This window comes from Sciurus carolinensis, chromosome 2, assembly GCF_902686445.1.
Source record: "Sciurus carolinensis chromosome 2, mSciCar1.2, whole genome shotgun sequence".
Classification (NCBI taxonomy): domain Eukaryota; kingdom Metazoa; phylum Chordata; class Mammalia; order Rodentia; family Sciuridae; genus Sciurus; species Sciurus carolinensis.
Genome location: NC_062214.1, coordinates 102,559,426 through 102,575,882, shown reverse-complemented (window position 1 = coordinate 102,575,882; position 16,457 = coordinate 102,559,426).

Genomic DNA, 16,457 nt, shown 5'->3' with positions numbered 1-16,457 from the left:
CCCACACCAAGGCACATTATAATGAAATACCTAACATACAAAATAAAGACAGAATTTTAAAGGCTGTGAGAGAAAAGAACCAAATTACATTCAGGGGGAAACCAATATGGATATCAGCAGATTTTTCAATCCAGACCCTAAAAGCGAGAAGGGCCTGGAACAACATTTTTCAAGCTCTGAAAAAAAATGGATGCCAACCAAGAATCTTATACCCAGCAAAACTTACCTTCAAATTTGACAATGAAATAAAATCATTCCATGATAAACAAAAGCTAAAAGACTTTATAAAAAGAATGCCAGCATTACAGAACATTCTCAGCAAAATATTTCATGAGGAAGAGATAAAAAACAAAGAAGCAAATCAGCAAAGGGAGGAATTATCCTAAAGGAACTGTCAAATAAAGGAGGAACCAAGATGTGTCAAAAAATAAATAAATAAATAAATAAAATTTTAAATATGAACCAAATGACCGGGAATACAAATCATATCTCAATAATAACCCTGAATGTTAATGGCCTGAATTCATCAATCAAAAGACATAGACTGGCAGATTGGATTAAAAAGAAAGGTCCAACAATATGTTGCCTGCAAGAGACTCACCTCATAGAAAGAGATACCCATAGTCTAAAGGTGAAAGGATGGGGAAAAACATACCATGCACATGGACTCAGCAAAAAAGCTGGAGTATCCATCCTCATTTCAGATAATGTGGACTTCAAGCCAAAGTTAGTCAGAAGGGATAAGGAAGGACATTTCATACTGCTTAAGGGAAGCATAAATCAGCAAGATATAACAATCATAAACATCTATGCCCCAAACAGTGGCTCATCCATGTATGTCAAACAAATGCTTCTCAATTTTAGAAACCAAATAGACCATAACACAATAATATTAGGTGATTTTAACACGCCTCTCTCACCACTGGACAGATCTTCCAAACAAAAATTGAACAAAGAAACCATAGATCTCAATAACACAATCAATAATTTAGACTTAACAGACATTTATAGAATATACCATCCAACCAGGAGCGAATACACTTTCTTCTCAGCAGCACATGGATCCTTCTCTAAATTAGACCATATATTATGCCACAAAGCGAATGTCAGCAAATACAAGAAGATAGAGACACTACCTTGTATTCTATCAGATCATAATGGATTGAAGTTAGAAATAAATGAAAGAGTAAAAAACAGAAACTACTCCAACACCTGGAGATTAAACAATATGCTATTATATGATGAATGGATAACAAAAGACATTAGGAAGGAAATTAAAAAATTCTTAGAGGTAAACGAGAACAAAGAAACATCATATCAAAATCTCTGGGACACTATGAAAGCAGTACTTAGAGGAAGATTTATTTCATGGAGCGCATTTAATAAAAGAAGTAAAACTCAACAAATAAACGACCTAACACTACAGCTCAAAGTCCTAGAAAAAGAAGAACAGACCAAGACCAAAAGTAGTAGAAGACAGGAAATAGTTAAACTCAGAACTGACATCAACGAAATTGAAACAAAAGAAACAATACAAAAAATTGACAAAATAAATAGTTGGTTCTTCGAAAAAATAAACAAAATTGATAAACCTTTAGCCGCACTAACAAAGAGATGAGAGAAAACCCAAATCACTAAAATTTGGAATGAACAAGGAAATATCACCACAGACACGTTTGAAATACAAAACATAATTAGAAGCTATTTTGAAAATCTATACTCCAACGAAATAGAAAATTTCGAAGACATCAACAGGTTTCTAGAGACATATGAATTGCCTAAACTGAACGAGAAGGACATACACAATTTAAATAGACCAATTTCAAGTAATGAAATAGAAGAAGTCATCAAAAGCCTACCAACAAAGAAAAGTCCAGGACCAGATGGGTTCTCAGCCGAGTTCGACAAAACCTTTAAAGAAGAGCTCGTTCCAATACTTCTCAAAGTATTCCATAAAATAGAAGAGGAGGGAACCCTCCCAAACTCATTCTATGAAGCCAATATTACCCTGATACCTAAACCAGACAGAGACACATCGAGGAAAGAAAATTTCAGACCAATATCCTTAATGAACATCGACGCAAAAATTATCAACAAAATTTTAGCAAATCGCATACAAAAACATATTAAAAAGATAGTGCACCATGATCAAGTGGGTTTCATCCCAGGGATGCAAGGTTGGTTCAACATCAGGAAATCAATAAATGTAATTCACCATATCAATAGACTTAAAGTCAAGAATCACATGATTATTTCATAGATGCAGAAAAAGCATTTGATAAAATACAGCACCCCTTCATGCTCAAAGCACTAGAAAAAATAGGGATAGTGGGAACATTCCTTAACATTGTAAAGGCCATCTATGCTAAACCCATGGCTAATATCATTCTAAATGGTGAAAAACTGAAAGCATTCCCCCTAAAAACTGGAACAAGGCAGGGATGCCCTCTTTCACCACTTCTTTTCAATATCGTCCTTGAAACTCTAGCCAGAGCAATTAGACAGACCAAAGAAATTAAAGGGATACAAATAGGAAAAGAAGAACGCAAACTATCCCTATTTGCTGATGATATGATTGTATACTTAGAGGAACCAGGAAATTCCACCAGAAAACTTTTAGATCTCATTAGTGAATTCAGTAAAGTAGCGGGATATAAGATCAATGCACATAAATCTAAGGCATTTTTATACATAAGCGATGAATCTTCAGAAAGAGAAATTAGGAAAACTACCCCATTCACAATAGCTTCGAAAAAAATAAAATACTTGGGAATCAATCTCACAAAAGAGGTGAAAGACCTCTACAATGAGAACTACAGAACACTAAAGAAAGAAATTAAAGAAAACCTTAGAAGATGGAAAGATCTCCCATGTTCTTGGATAGGCAGAATTAATATTATCAAAATGGCCATACTACCAAAAGTGCTATACAGATTCAATGCAATTCCAATTAAAATCCCAATGATGTACCTTACAGAAATAGAGCAAGCAATTATGAAATTCATCTGGAAGAATAAAAAACTCAGAATAGCTAAAGCAATCCTCAGTAGAAAGAGTGAAGCAGGGGGTATCACAATACCAGATCTTCAACTCTACTACAAAGCAATAGATAATAATAAAACGGCATGGTATTGGTACCAAAATAGAAAGGTGGATCAATGGTATAGAATAGAGGATTCAAACTAAATAGCTTTCTCTCAGCAAAGGAAACTATCAGCAATGCGAAGAAAGAGTCTACAGAGTGGGAGAAAATCTTTGCCACTCATACTTCAGATAGAGCACTAATTTCCAGAATATATAAAGAACTCCAAAAACTCTACACCAAGAATGCAAATAATCCAATCAACAAATGGGCTAAGGAAATGAATACACACTTCACAGAAGAAGATCTACAAGCAATCAACAAACATATGGAAAAATGTTCAACATCTCTAGTAATAAGAGAAATGCAAATCAAAACCACCCTAAGATTCTATCTCACCCCAATTAGAATGGCGATTATCAAGAATACAAGCAACAACAGGTGTTGGCGAGGATGTGGGGAGAAAGGTACACTCATACATTGCTGGTGGGGCTGCAAATTAGTGCAGCCACTCTGGAAAGCAGTGTGGAGACTCCTTAGAAAACTTGGAATGGAACCACCATTTGACCCAGCTATCCCACTCCTTGGCCTATACCCAAAGGACTTAAAATCAGCATATTACAGAGATACAGCCACATCAATATTCATAGCTGCTCAGTTCACAATAGCCAGATTGTGGAACCAACCTAGATGTCCTTCAGTTGATGAATGGATAAAGAAACTGTGGTATATATATATACAATGGAATATTACTCAGCCATAAAGAATGATAAAATGATGGCATTTGCAGGCAAATGGATGAAACTGGAGAATATCATGCTAAGTGAGATAAGCCAATCTCAAAAAACCAAAGGACGAATGATCTCGCTAATAAGTGGATGATGACACATAATTGGGGGTGGGAGGGGTTAGTGTTAGGGTTAGAGTTAGGGTTAGGGAAGGGGGCAAGAATGGAGGAAGGAAGGACTGTATAGAGGGAAAAGAGGGGTGGGAGGCGTGGGGGAAGGGGAAAAAATAACAGAATGAATCAAACAACATTACCCTATGTAAGTTTATGATTACACAAATGGTATGCCTTTGCGCCATGTACAAACAGAGAAACAACATGTATCCCATTTGTTTACAATTAGAAAAAAAGAAAAAGTAAAAAAAAAAAATTTCTCTTCATGTCATATCATTTTCTTCATGTCTCCAAGCTTGTTTTGAAATAGCATGCAACAGTTTTACCTTTTTAAGCATATTTTTCTGGTGTGCTTTTATTTTCTAGAAGGATATTTTTGTGTTCTTTCTGTGGATGGGATTTAGCCTTAGATCTTGCCTTTAATTCATTTTTTTCAGTTAATATACTTTGAAAAGGAGATTTGGTCCAGATACTTTTTTTTAAAATATATTTTTTAATTGTAGGTGGACATGATACCTTGATTTTATTTTTATGTGGTGCTGAGGATTGAACCCAGGGCCTCACATGTGCTAGGCAAGTGCTCTACCACTGAGCTGCAACCCAGACCCAGATACTTTCTTTAAACTTTGCTTTTCTGCCTTCTTTATTTTAAGATAATTTGAAAGCATAGTAGTTTACTTTCTGAGATTTACTTGTTGTTTTTCCTTCCTTGCTTCTTTCTGATCCTGTCTTTTAGCTCTTTGTCCCTGTCCTGCTTGATTTTTGTTGTTCTATAAGAAGTATCTTCTCAGTGGAGGAACTGAGTCATGATTTTGTCCTGGAAGGGAACCCTGGTGGTCAGTTTTGAAAGTCCAAGGCCAGGTTGCTCCAGTCCCCTCAGTACTTTCCCAAATCCTGGACTGGGCATAGTCTATCCCAATTTCTGTCTCAACTTGGCCCACAAGGCTTCCCAGGGAATATCTTTTGGCTATTTGGGGGTTCTCTTTCCTCAGGCCCATCAGAAGGCCCAGTTCTTCCTTCTGCATCCTCCCTGCACACGTAGCAATAATGCAGATAAGTGGTAGTTGATGGCTAGACCCATCTGCTTGTGTTTGGGGTTTCATAGAGATCCCTTTTTACCTGGTTTTGTTGTAAATGTTATTTGTGGGTTTTGTTTTGCTATCCAGTTATTTTATTTTTATGTGAGGATTCAGAAAGATCCCGAAATAATCCTGCCACTGCTGCTGCCATTGTCCCAGAATATGTTAATTGGTTTTGATGCTTGACTGTTTGGTTCAAAAATTTTTCTTTCTTTACTACGAGGTGGAATCAAAATCAGCACTGGTCCAACTTATTAACTGGCTTAACCTCTCAGTTTAAGTTTTCTCATTTGTAAGGAATATAAGATTACCATTCTGCCCAGCCTACCCTAATTAATTAATTAATTAATTTAACCATCATTTACTAAGCATCTAGATGATGATGAATCAGGTAGAACCTGTCTCCAAGGAATTCAGCTTAATGGGGATTAATAATAATATACTTAACATTTATGGAGTGTTTACCAAGTTCCAGGTTTTACACAAAGCATCTTTCATATATCATTTCATTCAATTTTTTATAACTCTCTGAGGTAGATATTATTTTTATATACAATTATCAGGTGGGGAACCAGGAGTAACTTGACTAGGGTCACTCATTCATCTTTCCATCCACTCAACGTATATTTATTAAGCTCTATTCATATAATACTAAGCAAAAATACACAAATACTTTGCTCATATATTTCTTAGTCTAATTAAAGAAATAGCCATCAATCCCCAAATTACCCAAATAAATATATAATTTCAACAATAATAATTGTCTCATTATATCCATTTTTCTCTTCTTTTTTTAAATTTATTTTTATTGTAAACAAATGGGATACACCTTGTTTCTCTGTACACGAAGTAGAGGCATACCATTTGTGTAATCATACTTTTACATAGGGTAATTGTTTTTGATTCATTCTGTTATTTTTTTCCTTCCCCCCACTCCTCCCACCCCTCTTTTCCCTCTATACAGTCCCTCCTTCCTCCATTCCTGTCGCCCTCCCACCCCCCATTATGTGTCATCATCCACTTATCAGTGAGATTCATCCTTTGGTTTTTTGAGATTTGTTTATCTCACTTAGTATGATATTCTCCAATTTCGTCCATTTGCCTGCAAATGCCATAATTTTATTATTCTTTATGGCTGAGTAATATTCCATTGTGTGTGTGTGTGTGTGTGTGTGTGTGTGTGTGTGTGTGTGTATCACAGCTTCTTTATCCATTCATCAATTGAAGGACATCTAGTTTGGTTCCACAATCTGGCTATTGTGAATTGAGCAGCTATGAACATTGATGTGGCTGTATCTCTGTAGTATGCTGATTTTAAGTCCTTTGGGTATAGGCCAAGGAGTGGAATAGCTGGGTCAAATAGTGGTTCCATTCCAAGTTTTCTAAGGAATCTCCACACTGCTTTCCAGAGTGGCTGCACTAATTTGCAGCCCCACCAGCCATGTATGAGTGTACCTTTTCCCCCACATCCTCTCTAACACCTATTATTGCTTGTATTCTTGATAATCGCCATTCTAATTGGGGTGAGATGGAATCTTAGTGTAGTTTTGATTTGGGTTTCTCTTATTACTAAAGATGGTGAACATTTTTCCATATGTTTGTTGATACTTCTTCTGTGAAGTATTGTTCATTTCCTTAGCCCATTTGTTGATTGGGTTATTTGTATTCTTTGTGTAGAGTTTTTTGAGTTCTTTATATATTCTGGAAATTAGTGCTCTATCTGAAGTATGAGTGGCAAAGATTTTCTCACTCTGTAGGCTCTCTCTTCACATTGCTGATAGTTTCCTTTGCTGAGAGAAAGCTATTTAGTTTGAATCTATCCCAGTTGTTGATTCTTGCTTTTATTTCTTGTGCTATGGGAGTCCTGTTAAGGAAGTCTGATCCTAAGCCGACATGTTGAAGATTTGGACCTACTTTTTCTTCTATAAGATGCAGGGTCTCTGGTCTGATTTCGAGGTCCTTGATCCATTGTGAGTTGATTTTTGTGCAGGGTGAGAGATAGGGGTTTGGTTTCATTCTGTTGCATATGGATTTCCAGTTTTCCCAGCACAATTTGTTACCATTTTTCTCTTCTTAGTAGCACTTGCTTACTTTTTAGTCAGCTAAATTGTCACCTAGGTGAAAGAGATATTCCCAGCATCCCTTGCAACACATTATGGTCATGTGAAGGAATTCTAGTCAATGAGCCAGAAGAAAGGCACACTGAAAGTGTCATGTGCAACTTCCAGAAAAAGTGAGAGAAATATATCCTCTTGTTCAATCTTCCTAGTCCTTAACATGCTTATATGAGAGTTGGAATTTCATCAGGTGTAATTTTAGGAGCTTCCATTAGGATGGTGGAATGGTGAATAAGAAGGAGCCTGGTCCCTGTGGAGCTGGGATTCCTAACTTTGGACTCCTGATTATGTGAGATAAATATAAACTTCTATCTTATTTAAGTCTCTGTGGATGGGTGTCTGTTACATGCAGTTCAATCTAATTATGACTGAGTACCTTTAACTGATACCATGCAAGAGGGACATAAGTCCAGGGAGCACTGGTTAGGGACATTCTAATCATGTCAGGGAAGATCTTTCAGGAGAAGCAGTGACCAACGTGGATTTCAAGAAAGATCAGGATGGAAGATCAAGATCTGAGGGGAGCCCAGGAAGGGGTAAGTCTTTTGACAAAGGAACATTTTGTGTGGGGTCTGTAGTGCACAGAAAGACTGAAGGGAGCAAGAGTGTGTGTGTGGAGGCCAGTAGTTCAGGTGCCAGATGAAGGTGGTTGGTGTGATAAATCTGGATAGAAGGGGGACAGCTTACAGAGATATTTAGAAGAAAAAATCAACAAAATCCAATAATGAACTGGAAGTGCACATGAAGGATAGGATGTTTCCTGCACTGCTTGTGGGTTTCTGGGTGATGTAACCAGATGGAAGTTGGGCTAAAAGCAGTGGAGGGGGCTGGGTTGGAGGACGAGATCATGAAATCAGATTTGACCGTGGTGGGTATAAGGTGATCGTGTTAGTTTGCCAGCGTTTCTGTAACAAAGTACTACATAGGGAATGGTTTAAAACAACTGAAATTTGTTCTCCAGAGGTTAGGAGTCTGAAGTCAAGGCATCTACAGACCCTACTCCCTGCGAGGTCTTTAGGGGAGGATTCTTCTTTGCCTCTTCCTAGCTTCTGGTGGTTGCTGGTAATCCTTGGCATCCCTTGGCTGGTAGCTGTATCACTCCAGTCTTGACCTCCACCATCACATAGCATTCTGCATGTGTGACTGTTTCTGTCTTCTCTTTTTCATAAAGACATTTGTCATAGTGGATTTAGGGTCCACCCAAATGAGTGTGATTTCATCTTAACTAATTATGTTTTCAAAGACCTAGTTCCAATTAAGGTCACATTCACAGGGACTTCAACATGTTTTTGGGGAGGGAGCAAAAGTCAACCCACAGCAGGACCTTTGCACTTTCTAGGTATAGGGACAAAGTGGGCAATAGCTGTGTGGATCATTAGTGATCGGGCTGTGGAGAGAAAGGGAGATGGCAGGAAGCAAGAGGTGTCAATATAGAGTGAGAAATGCTAAAACAGGGAAAGGCGGGAAATAGAAGTGGAGAACCAGGAGATGGGGCTGTGGGGGAGACAGGACCAAGAGGGCCCACGAAGAAGATGCTAAAAGTAAATTCACTGCTGAGTGGGATCCTTTGAGGCACATAAGGAAAAGAGTGGCCAGAAGCACTAAGACTTGAGAGTCTCTTGTAGTCACAGGACTGTGCAATCCAGGGTGACCAGTGTATAGGGTATGATGTAGCAGTGGAGGGTCCTGGGTCTTGAGGGATTTGGGATTTGTGCTAAAATCTTCTTGGGTAACCCTGAAGATAAAGGGAAGCTGCTGAGAAGTTCTAGTGGGATCAACAAGATTGGATTGGGGTTTTAAACAAACACTAGAAAGTCACATTGTAAATGGCCAAAGAGGTTGTTTGGAGGTTTTGGTGAGTATGGAAGGGCACCAGGTCCCACACATTCCTGACTCCCGATTCCTGATCTGAAAACCGCCACTGGCCCTATGGTTTTGCCAGCCATTTGGTCTGAGAATTTTTGTCTTTTTATCCATCTCTCCTCTCTCCTTAGGCCTATGGGATTTCCTTAGGCTGGTAGAGGCAGGGGGACAGGGCTTGGACATGGACAAAGTTATGCACATGAAAGCACTTTAAAACCAGAAAGAAAGAAAATGTGGTACATAGACACAATAGAGTTCTATTCAGATATAAAGAAAAATGAAATTATGGCATTTGCAGCAAAAAATGAATGGAACTAGAGACCATTACGTTAAGTGAAATCAGTCAAACTCAGAAGGTTAAGGGTCACATGATTTCTCTCATATGTGAAACTAGAAAGGAAAAAGGGAGATTAGTAGAGGAAAGGGACAGAGGAGTGGGAGGTAGGGAGGGAGTGGAGAGTGCTGGGGAGTGATACTGGCCAAATTATATTGTTATATTGTGTACATGTATGAATATGTAACAACAAATGCCATCGATGTTGGCATCAGATCTGCTGTTATTCTCCCTCCCCCACACCATTTTACAATCCAGATTGTCTGTCTGTGAACATCCCAGTCAACTATTGGTCCACTCGTCAGCCTGTGAACATTCTCAACAGTCATTAGTCCAGATCGTCATCCTGTGAACATTCTCTGCAGTCATTGGTCCAGATTGTCAGCCCATGAACATTCTCATCAGTCATTGGTCTGTCATTAGCCTGCGAACTACTTAAGAATAGATCCCCTGCCATTTTCTCTCTCTCTCCTCCTGGCTCTCACTCTCTCTCTTTTCCTCTCATTTTCTCTCTCTCTCTCTCCTTGCAGGGTGACACTCTGCCTGTTTTGGTTAATAAAATCTCTTGCATGAGTTTTTGCATCTGAAGTGGTTTCTGGGTGCTTTCAATCAATATGTGCAACTATGATGCACTAATGAAAATGTGCAAAAAAAACATAAAACTAGAAAGCATTTTATATAACTTGGTTATCACCTAGACCTGGGTGCACAGTTTTTAAAACAGCTTTATTGATACTATTTTACATAATGAAAAAGTTCACCTGTTTAAAGTGTATAATTTGGCAATTTTTTTTGTATTTTCAGAGTTGAATAAGCATCATTATAGTCTAATCTTAGAACATCTTCACCATTCCCATAAGAAAACATGTTCCTGGTTGCAAATTCTGATACCATATAGCTATGTAACTATGAGTAACCTGGTCTCTCTAAACCTCAGTTTCCTCATCATGTAGGTGGGAACAGCAGCATACAATTATATAGGCTTTCTTTAGAATTGAATGAGAGCAAATAGCTCCCTTAACACACCTTCTGGCACAGGTTAGCCCCTGTATATATTTGAGTTCCCTAAATTAATGTTGGCAGTGGATTAGTCAGGACTCACCCTAAGTGGTTGTTCATGAGAGTCAGGAATCACCGAGTGGTTGTTCATGAGTCACCGTCCCAGCACCCAAACCTGTTCTGAAGAGCTCAGACCCTACGTTTAACCCAATTCCTTTTATACACACACGCACATGCGCGTGCAGACACACCCACAAATATGTCGACATACCACACCTCACACACCTGCACAAATATGCTAATACAACACAGAACTAAGATTTGAGAGATTCAGAGTAGTTCTGGAAATTTTCTATGCTTGTAAAACTAACTGCTCTTTAAATATATCTATCTACATCTGTATCTGTCTATGTCTATATTTAGCATAATAAATGTCTCTAACTTGCATTTCTTTGAGTAAAATTGCTTTGTATTTAAAGGTGTCCATCAGAACTATCCATAGACAAAATTGTAAATTTGACAAGCTTGTATTTGGGTTAATATGCATGTAGGATTTTTTAAAACAATACAAGTCCTATATCTTAACCTAGAGAATAATAATTTCTTGGACTGCTCCCATGTATCAGGTTAGGATTAAGTATTTTTACATGTATATTTGTCTTTGTCTTGACTCTGAAACTTAAATAGGGTATTCACATTACACTGTTGGTATTACTATCACTCCCATTTTGTGGGAGGGAGGAAGGAGGCGAAGAGAAAGGACGTACCCTAGGAAGTGGAGGAGTCTGGATGTGAACTCAGAGCCTACCCACAATGATGGGCTAACACAGCTTCACATTAGGCTCTCTTCAAATGTCTCTAGGAATCTAGCTTAAGAAGACAGATTAAGCTGGACAGGGTGGCACACACCTGTCATCCCAGCAGCTCAGGAGACTGAGTCAGGAGGTGGGAATTCAAAATCAGCCTCAGCAAAAGCAAGGTGCTAAAGAACTCAGTGAGACCCTGTCTCTAGATAAAATACAAAATAGTGCTGGGGAAGTGACTCAGTGGTTCAGTGCCCCAAGTTCAATCCCTGGTTACTGCCCCCCACCTCCGCACCAAAAACTAACAAACGAAAAAGACAGATTAAGCTTATTCTCAGAGCCACCAATGGGTGAAAAGGCTGATCATTACCCCCAGAGTCACTTCCACTGTGGTAGAGGCAGTCATCTTTTTTAAAAAAAATTGTTCTAATTAGTTATACATGACAGTAGAATGCATTCTGACACATTATACATAAATGGAATATAACTTCTCATTCTTCTGGTTGTACGTGATGTAGGATCACACTGGTCCTGTAGTCATATATGCAAATAGGGTATGAATGTCCAATTCATTCTATGATACTTCCTAACCCCATATTCCCTCCCCTTCCTTCACTGCTTTCTACCTAATCCTAAGTACCTCTATTCTTCCCTAGCCCCACCGCACTTACTGTGAATTAGCATCAGCATATCAGAGAAAACTTTCAGCCTTTGGTTCTTTGGGATTGGCTTATTTTGCTTAGCCCTGTATTTTCCAGTTCCATCCATTTACTGGCAAATGCCAGAATTTCATTCTTAAACTTTAAGACTGAGTAATATTCCATTGTGTGTATGTATATATATATATATATATATATCACATTTTCTTTATCCATTCTTCTGTTGAAGGGCACCTATGTTAGTTCCACAGTTTAGCTATTGCAAATTGAGCTGTTATAAACATTGATGTGGTTGCATCACTATAGTATGCTGATCTTAAGTCCTTTGGGTATAAACTGGCGAGTGGGATGACTGGGTCAAATGATAGTTCCATTTTAAGTTTTCTGAGGAATCTGCTTTCCATAGTGGTTGCACCAATTTGCAATCCCACCAGTAATGTATGAGCGGACCTTTTCTCCAACATCCTCACCAACATCTATTGTTCCCTGTATTCTTGATTGCCATTCTGACTGGAGTGAGAAGGAATCTCAGTGCAGTTTTGATTTACATTTCTCTATTTGCTAGAGATGTTGAACATTTTTTCATATATTTGTTGATTGATTGTATTTCTTCTTTTGTGAAATGTCTGCTCAGTTCCTTAACCCATTTATTGATTGGATTTTTTTGACGTTGAGTTTTTGAGTTCTTTATATACCTTGGAGATTAATGCTCTATTTGATTTTTTCCCAGTCTGTAGGCTCTCTCTTCACGATATTGTTTCCTTTGCTCAGAAAAAGCGTTTTAGTTTGAAACCATCCCATTTATTGATTGAGCTTTAGGAGTTTTGTTAAGGAAGTCAGGTCCTAAGTTGACATGATGAAGATTTGGGCCTAATTTTCTTCTATTAGGCACAGGGTCTTTGTTCTACTTTCTAGGTCTTTGATCCACTTTGATTTGAGTTTTGTGCAGGGTGAGAGATAGGGGTTTAATTTCATTTTGCTTCATATGTATTTTCAGTATTCCCAGGGCCATTTGTTGAAGAGGCTGTCTTTTCTCCAGTGTATGTTTTTGGTGCCTTTGTCTAGTATGAGATAACTGTATTTATGTGGGTTTGTCTCTGTGTCTTCTATTCTGTACCATTGGTCTACCTACTAGATTTGGTGCCAATACCAAGCTGTTTTTGTTACTATGGTTCTGTAGTACAGTTTAAGTTCTGGTAGTGTGATACCTGTTGCTTCACTCTTCTTGCTAAGGATTACCTTGGCTATTTTGGGTCCCTTATTTTTCCAAATAAATTTATTGAATGCTTTTTCTACTTCTATGAAATATGTCATTGGGATTAGAGGCTGCCATCATTTTTTTGTTTATTTATTTATTGCAATATATATAATTGCTCACAAAATATACAAAGACTGGAAAACTCAACTGTCAGCACATAATAATTAAACATCAACAAAACACATAAATAGGTATTTGTATCATAAAGAAGCTAGATTAACAATCATTTTTTTTCAAATTAGGTAGTAGGAAAGAAAAATAAGAGTAGGAATAGAAATATGTGAAATAGAAAAGAAATAATACAGCTAAAAATGGATAAAAATCTACAAGTCTAATAAAGAGAAAAGTTAGAAAAAATATCAGTGGAAAGAGAGCCAGCAAAACAACCCTACAGATACTAAAGATGTATTAAGGTATTATTACAATTGTATAATTACAATTACACAGCTTTCATAAGTTGATCTATTTTAGAGGATAGAAACCCCTGCTTCTTTACATGTTCCATGTGAGTGATATATTTTTTCCCATCCTTTTCACCTTCAGTCTGTGGATGTCTTTGTCTATGAGGTGAGTCTCTTGGAGACAGCATATTTTTGGATCTTGTCTTTAAATCCCATCTGCCAGTCTATGTCTTGATTGATGAGTTTAGGTCATTGATGTTCAAGGTTATTATTGAGACATGATTTGTGTTCTCAGTCCTTTGGTTTATTTATAGTTTTTAACTTGAATTAGTGTCTCCTTTGATTGACTATTCCTTTAGTGAAGTTCCTCCCTTTGCTGGTTTTCACTTTTTTTCATTTCATCTTCATGGAATATTTTGTTGAGAATATTCTGAAGTACATGCTTTCTGGTTGCAAATTCTTTGAAGTTTTGTTTTTCATGGAAGGTTTTGATTTCATATTCAAATCTGAAACTTAATTTTGTTGGATATAGGATTCTTGGTTGGCATCCATTTTCTTTCAGATCTTGATATATGTTGTTTTAGGACCTCCTAGCTTTGGGGATCTGGTTGAGAAATCAGCTGAGATCCAAACTGGTTTCCCCCTATATGTAATCTGATGTTTTTCTCTCACAGACTTTAAAATTTTATCCTTATTCTATATGCTAGGCATTTTCATTATAATGAAGTGTGATGTTGATCGGTTTTATGTGGGTCTGTTGTAATTTTGCACATTTGGGGTCCTGAAAAACCTCTTGTATTTGATTCTCCATTTCATTCTTTAGATTTGGAAAATTTTCTGATATTATTTCATTGAAAAGATTAGAGGTTTTCAAGATGGCGGACTAGAGGGCAGTTGCATTTCATGTTGCTCCAGGATGCAGGATTCAAAAGAGGAGATAGTGAGAGACTTGGGACCAACTCAAAGCCGCCAGGTGAGTCTCTCCCGTTGGGGAGGTGTCCCGGATGGGGTGGTAGTCCCAGAATGCAGGGAACTTTGTGAAGTAGAGTTGCCCCGCGAGACGCCCCTCCCCCCGCTGGAGCAGTAAACACGGACAACTGGGAACATCGTAGAGGTGGCTGCTCAGCACAGCGCTTGGACTCGGAGTAACAACTGGGACTCTGGGCAGCTGCCTGAGGAGGAGCTGCATGGCGAGCTGTTTGGACTCAGAGCAATCGCTTCTGAACACCGGGGGGCTGCCCGGAGGAAGAGGAGGAACATGGCGGGTCGCTTGGTCTAGGAGTGACTGCATCAGAGCTCCGGGTGGCTGCTCAGAGGAGGAGGCGAGTGGTGAGTTGTTTGGACTCAAAGCGACCACTCCTGAACACCGGTGGCCTGGCCAGAGGAGGAGCGCGGTGGGTCGCTAGGTCTCGGAGCGACTGCTCCTGAACACCCAGGGGGCTACCCCGAGGAGGAGGAGGAACAGGGCGGGTCACTTGGACTCGGAGTGACTGCCTAGGGCTACGGGCAGTTGGCGGGAGGAGGAGACGCGAAGTGAGTTGCTTGGACTACTAGTGACTGCGTCGGAACACCGGGCGGCTGTCCGGAGGAAGAAGTGTGTGGCGAGTCTCTGGGACTCGGAGCTATTGTATGGGGCTCCAGGTGGCGGCTCAGAGGAGGGGCTGCATAGGCAGGCGATTAGGTGCAGAGCAGGGTCCCAGGACCTAGGCGGCTTCTTGGTGGAAGAGCCTCACAGAGAAACGCTTAGGGTGGAGCGAAGGTTCCAGGACTGCGGGCAGATTCTCTGAGGAGAGGCAGCCTAAGGAGACTCGTCTGCGGAGGGTGAGGCTCCCATGCCCAGGAGGTAGGTCCGGGACCCTGGGAACATTGCAGAGGAAGGCAGCCCAGCCTAGGCGGTAGTTGTAGATTGAGGGGAACCTCTAGTAGGGGAACTGACCAGCGAGACCTCCCCACTGGGTGAGTCTTCCCTGCCGGGTGAGGTTTTCCCACAAGGATGGTAAAACCAGAGACACAGGCACAAACAGGCCTTGCCTCAGTCCACAGCCTAGTTCCCCGTTGGATGACCATTGGTCAACAAGTGGAGGCGCCTCTGCCCACTAGCAGGGAATATACCCCACCTGAGGGTCACCACCCCTAGAGAGGCAGCTTCCTTGTGGAGCACCGCATTATCAACTTCCTCCAAGACTTCAGGCTACTGAAGGATAAGAGGGGATATACTAGCAATCTTCAGGGACATTATAAGTCGATAGAGGAAATCTGCAATATCTTAATGACCCACTGATTCCTGAACAATATGGGAAAACAAGGGAAGGAAATGCCCCAAACAAATCTAGATGTTACATCAATAAAAACCAGCGACAGCATGACAGAAGAAATGACAGAAAGGGAGTTCAGAATGTACATAATTAAAATGATCACGGAAGCAAACGATGAGATGAAAGAGCAAATGCAGGCATTGAATGATGAGATGAAAGAGCAAATGCAGGCATTGAATGATCACACCAATCAACAGTTAAAAGAGCAAATACAGGAAGCAGAAGATCATTTCAATAAAGAGTTAGAGATATTGAAAAAAAAACCAAACAGAAATCCTTGAAATGAAGGAAACAATAAACCAAATTAAGAACTCCATAGAAAGCATAACCAATAGGATAGAACACCTGGAAGACAGAACCTCAGATATTGAAGACAAAATATTTAACCCTGAAAACAAAGTTGAACAAACAGAGAAGATGGTAAGAAATCATGAACAGAATCTCCAAGAACTATGGGATATCATGAAAAGACCAAATTTGAGAATTATTGGGATTGAGGAAGGCTTAGAGAAGCAAACCATGGAATGAATAATCTATTCAATGAAATCATATCAGAAAATTTCCCAAATCTGAAGAATGAAATGGAAAATCAAGTTCAAGAGGCCTATAGGACTCCAAATACACAAAATTACAACAGACCCACACC